Below are 6,000 nucleotides of genomic sequence, written 5' to 3' on the forward strand. Positions count from 1 at the left end.
CAGAGCTGTGCCTGAATGGGTAGCAGCAAAGAATATGTCCACTGGAGCCAGACTCCCTGGGTTCAAGCCTGGCTCGGCCACTTCCAACCTCAAGCAAGTAGCAATGCGCTCGTAAGTAAAATGGGCATTTTACTGGTACCCACATCATAGATGTACTGTGAAGAGTGAGTTAATTCATAAAAAACACTTTATGGTTGCACATAACAAAGACTCAAAAGTAGCCATTATCATTGTTTATATACTTAAAGAAAGATAAAAATACACAAATAGTTTATTATTATTTTTTTTTTTTTTCTTCTTTTTTTTTTTTTTAATTAAATTTATTGGGGTGACAATTGTTAGTAAAATTACATAGATTTCAGGTGTACAATTCTGTATTACATCATCTATAAATCCCATTGTGTGTTCATCACCCAGAGTCAGTTCTCCTTCCATCACCATATATTCAATCCCCCTTACCCTCATCTCCCACCCCCCACCCCTCGCCCCCCTTACCCTCTGGCAACCACTAAACTATTGTCTGTGTCTATGAGTTTCTGTTTCTCATTTGTTTGTCTTGTTCTTTTGTTGTTTTTGGTTTATATACCACATATCAGTGAAATCGCATGGTTCTCTGCTTTTTCTGTCTGACTTGTTTTGCTCAGCATTACTCTCTCAAGATCCATCCATGTTGTCACAAATGTTCCTATATCATCTTTTCTTACAGCCGAATAGTATTCCATTGTGTATATATACCACAACTTCTTTATCCATTCATCTATCGAAGGACATTTTGGTTGTTTCCATGTCTTGGCCACCGCAAACAAAGCTGCAATGAACATTGGAGCACACGTGTCTTTATCTCTAAATGTTTTCAGATTTTTTGGGTAGATACCCAGGAGAGGGATTGCTGGGTCATATGGCAATTCTATTCGTAATTCTTTGAGAAACCTCCACACTGCCTTCCATAACGGCTGCACCAGTCTGCATTCCCACCAACAGTGTATGAGGGTTCCCCTCTCTCCACAGCCTCTCCAACATTTGTTGCTATTTGTCTTGTTGATGATAGCCATTCTGACTGGGGTGAGGTGATATCTCATTGTGGTTTTGATTTGCATTTCTCTGATGATTAGTGATGTTGAGCATTTTTTCATATGTCTATTTGCCATTTGTATGTCCTCTTTGGAGAAATGTCTCTTCAAGTCCTCTGCCCATTTTTCAATTGGGTTGTTTGTTTTTTTGTTGTTGAGTTGCATGAGTTCCTTGTATATTCTGGATACTAGCCCCTTATCGGAGGCACTGTTTGCAAAAATCTTCTCCCATTCAGTTGGTGGCCTCTTTATTTTGTCAATGGTTTCTTTTGCTGTGCAGAAGCTTTTAAGTTTCATATAGTCCCATTTGTTTATTTTAGCTTTTACTTCCATTGCCTTTGGAGTCAAGTTCATAAAATGCTCTTTGAACCCAAGGTCCATAAGTTTAGTACCTATGTTTTCTTCTATGCAGTTTATTGTGTCAGGTCTTATGCTTAAGTCTTTGATCCATTTTGAATTAACTTTGGTACATGGTGACAAATAGCAGTCCAGTTTCATTCTTTTGCACGTGGCTATCCAATTCTCCCAGCACCATTTATTGAAGAGGCTGTCTTTGCTCCATTGTATGTTTTTAGCTTCTTTGTCAAAAATTATCTGTCCATATTTATGTGGTTTTATTTCTGGGTTCTCAATTCTATTCCATTGGTCTATGTGTCTGTTTTTCTGCCAATACCATGCTGTTTTGATTATTGTAGCCCTGTAGTACAAGCCAAATTATAGTTTATTTTTTGAATATGAAAACATTTTCTTATGTACTCCCCAAATTCTGTTTGCTTGCATAAAAAATGGCATTTTAGAGATTTTATATTTCTTAATGAAATCTGCCGTTGGGTAAAATGAGCTATTATCACAGTGTTATGGCAATTTTTTTTTTTTTTTTCAGGAGGATTTTCCAATCCTTTTCTCTACTGCTCTGCATCTGCTTCCTTTAACCCCAGGGTAATTCTCTTCCTGCATTCTACTTCTTGTCTCTCTGTCAGTCATTCTTTATCTTTGTTGCTCCTTATCATTCCAACCCATTCTTTATATTTTACTTTTCTCCAGTGCTTCAGAAGTTAGATGGCTTTTTTTCTCTCTTGAGCAGACGAAGATGTTGTATGTGGAAACCTCTCACAAGTGGAGGGAATTTTTCAGCCATTTAGAATAAACCCAGGAGAACATAGTAGCTGCTAATCTGAAGGCAGTTTGACTTCTGCAATCAGGCTGATCCCACGGAACACTCAAACGCATGTTCTGTGCCATGAAGTCTGTCTTCATCTACGACTGATTATGGCTTGCATAAGCACAGCGCTTTTCACTTGTTCCCTGATTTGCTTTCCTTCTGTTCAATAATTCATCCCATAGCCATATAACACACTATCTTATCAATGTCAACGTAATAACGTCTCTGCTGGTTTACATTGATCACCATATCTGAAAGAAATCTCCACTCCAGTCATTCTTTGTCCCTTTTGTTTTCTTTTTTTATTATTATCATTAATTTCAGGTGTGCAAAACAATGTAATAGTTAGTCATTTACACCCCTCCCCCAATCTGCTACCCCTCTGACATCGTATTTAGCTGTTACAGTTACACTGACTCTATTCCTTATGCTGTACTCCACTTCCTGTGACTATAGATATATAAAATTATAGTTGACATTCATCACTATTCAGCTTCAGCTTCAGGTGTACAGTGCAGTGGTCAGGCATCTACACTGTTTGTCCCTTTAATGTCGCTTTTGTTCCTAGTTCTCATCCTTACTTGATATTTGCATTTACTTGCTCTTTGTCTCCTCCCACTAGAAGGTTCAGGATTTGTTTTTGTATTTTTATTATTTTTATTTTTTATTTAATTAAAGTTAGTAAAGTTACATAGATTTCAGGTATACAATTCTGTATTACATCATCTATAAATCCCATTGTGTGTTCACCACCCAGAATCAGTTCTCCTTCCATCACCATATATTTGATCCCCCTTACCCTCATCTACCACCCGCCTCCCCCCTTACCCTCTGGTAACCACTAAACTATTGTCTGTGTCTATGAGCTTTTGTTTTTAATTTGTTTCTCTTGTTCTTTTGTTGTTTTTGGTTTATATGCCACATATCAGTGAAATCATATGGTTCTCTGCATTTTCTGTCTGACTTATTTCGCTTAGCATTATAATCTCAAGATCCATCCATGTTGTCACAAATGTTCCTATGTCATCTTACCACCGAATAGTATTCCATTGTGTATATATACCACAACTTCTTTATCCATTCATCTATTGAAGGACATTTTGGTTGTTTCCATGTCTTGGCCACCGTAAACAAAGCTGCAATGAACATTGGAGCACACGTGTCTTTATGGATAAATGTTTTCAGATTTTTTGGGTAGATACCCAGGAGAGGGATTGCTGGGTCATATGGTAATTCTATTCGTAATTTTTGAGGAAGCTCCTCCCTGCCTTCCATAACGGATGCACCAGTCTGCATTCCCACCAACAGTGTATGAGGGTTCCTTTTTCTCCACAGCCTCTCCAACACTTGTTACTATTTGTCTTGTTAAAGATAGCCATTCTGACTGGGGTGAGGTGATATCTCATTGTGGTTTTTATTTGCATTTCTCTGATGATTAGTGATGTTGAGCATTTTTTCCATATGTCTGTTTGCCATTAGTACATCCTCTTTGGAGAAAAGTCTCTTCAGGTCCTCTGCCCATTTTTCAATTTGTTTGTTTGTTTTTTTGTTGTTGAGTTTCATGAGTTCCTTGTATATTTTGGATATTAGCCCCTTATCGGAGGCACTGTGTGCAAAAATCTTCTCCCATTCAGTTGGTGTCCTCTTTATTTTGTCACTGGCTTCTTTTGCTGTGCAGAAGCTTTTGAGTTTGACATAGTCCCACTCATTTATTTTAGCTTTTACTTCCCTTGCCTTTGGAGTCAAATTCATAAAATGCTCTTTGAACCCAAGGTCCATAAGTTTAATACCTATGTTTTTTTTTAATTTTTTTTATTACATTTATTGGGGTGACAATTGTTAGCAAATTTACATAGATCTCAGGTGTACAATTCTGTATTACATCATCTATAAATCCCATTGTGTGTTCATCACCCAGAGCCTATGTTTTTTTCTATGCAAGGATTTGGTTTGTTTTATTTACTGTTCTTCTCCAGTACTCAGAGATGTAACTGTCCTGCAATAGATACTGAATAAATGAGTTGTAATTATTTGCTTCTTCCTACAAATACTTTCCAACTTCCGCTGCTTTTTTCACTTATTGTATAAAATAAAATTAATAAATGAGTTGTAATTATTTGCTTCTTCCTACTAATACTTTCCAACTTCTGCTGCTTTTTCATTTATCATATAAAATAAAATTAATAATTTTCATAAAATGCCTAAAAATTAAGCCCAATCTGGCTAACGAGGGATCTATCCCAGCACCATCTATCTAAGGTAGCAGAGCTGATGTGATTTTGGTTTGGAGCTTAACTTGATCAAGGCATGTTTGTTAGGAAAGGAGCTTCTAGAAAATATAGTTAAGGAGAAATAATTTTTTTTTTATCAACATACTTTCTCACAACTTAAAAACTCACATACTAAAACAGAAATAAAGGGCGAGGATTTGGCCTTATAAATGTTTTAGCTTGAATAAAAACTTAGGAAATAATTCAAATTGAATTGCAATTGAGGTGATTGAGACCATTACTTTGTAATATTTAGAAAAAAGAGCTTAACATTAAAGCCAATTAATTACATCAACATGCTGACTGAAGCACCCACATGGCAAAGAAGAGGGTATGGTTGCCTCCTGGGGTCTTGCCCAACCTGTGCCCTCAAAGGTGAAAGCACTTTGAAGTTTCATCTTTTACATTAAAAATTTAATGTTATTCAGAACAGCAATTGTCCTGCAAAATATATAGTAACTGAATAAGTGAGTTGTAATCATTTGATCCTTCTTACTAATACTTTCCAAACTTCAGTTGTTTTTTTCACTTATTGTATAAAATCAATAATTTTCATAAAATGCTTAAAAATTCAAGTTGATTTTTCATTCTGTACAATACATCCTTATTTTTTAAATATAAAAACAACTTATTAAGTAATATAACATGAGTCAAATTGACTCGCCAAAAAACCTTTTATCTGAGTCTTTTCGTTCCTTTCTAGTACATCACCACTTACCTAGTAGGAGTCTAGATTCCTGTTTCGGGAATTATGGAACTAGACGTTAGCTTTTTGTGGGTGGGTAGGCTTTATGCTTCCTTAACTTCCCTTTGCTACTGCCCAGCACTAACCCAGTGTTCTGTCATTCAAAGCCCCCTCTGCATCAGGCCCCCGGCGCAGTTTTCCAGCCCCTTGTCCCATTAACTCCCAATCTACATACTTTAATTACAGAAACGTTTTGGCAAGGGTCATTATTGTTTCCTTATGTCTCTCACAACCCACCCAATACAACCATCTGGTACATGATCAGTATTGTGTCAGGAAGGCGACCCTAGGTTCTGCAGACATGAGGAACAACGCTACCATCTTAGTGGATTAACACAATAAAGATTTATTCTCATTTATTCCAAGTTCACTGCAGGGCCCTGTAACTCTACAGGGCATTTGTCCATCATAGGATGGCTCATTCTTGCACCTCAAACTCCCACAACCACCAAAGGCAAGGAATAATCAGCAGTGGAGACTTGAGAGATACAGTTAAATGCTTTCACCCTGAAGTGACACGTCGCTCTTATTTTACTGGCCAAAGCATATCAGACGGCCGTGACTAACTTCACATATATGGAAAAAGAGAGGGATACCAGATATCAGTGGACAATAGTCCTACCTTCCACACACATGCATATCTGTTTACTGAATAACATATAACATATTTTTGTTATAATTTCTGCTCTGTATATAATTGTCAATCTCTTTGGCAATCCTATTATTGAACTCATTTCTTGTTTTAATTCTACT

The sequence above is a fragment of the Rhinolophus sinicus genome, chromosome 1 (assembly GCF_057876585.1).
Source record: "Rhinolophus sinicus isolate RSI-liver-muscle chromosome 1, RSI-T2T, whole genome shotgun sequence".
NCBI lineage: Eukaryota > Metazoa > Chordata > Mammalia > Chiroptera > Rhinolophidae > Rhinolophus > Rhinolophus sinicus.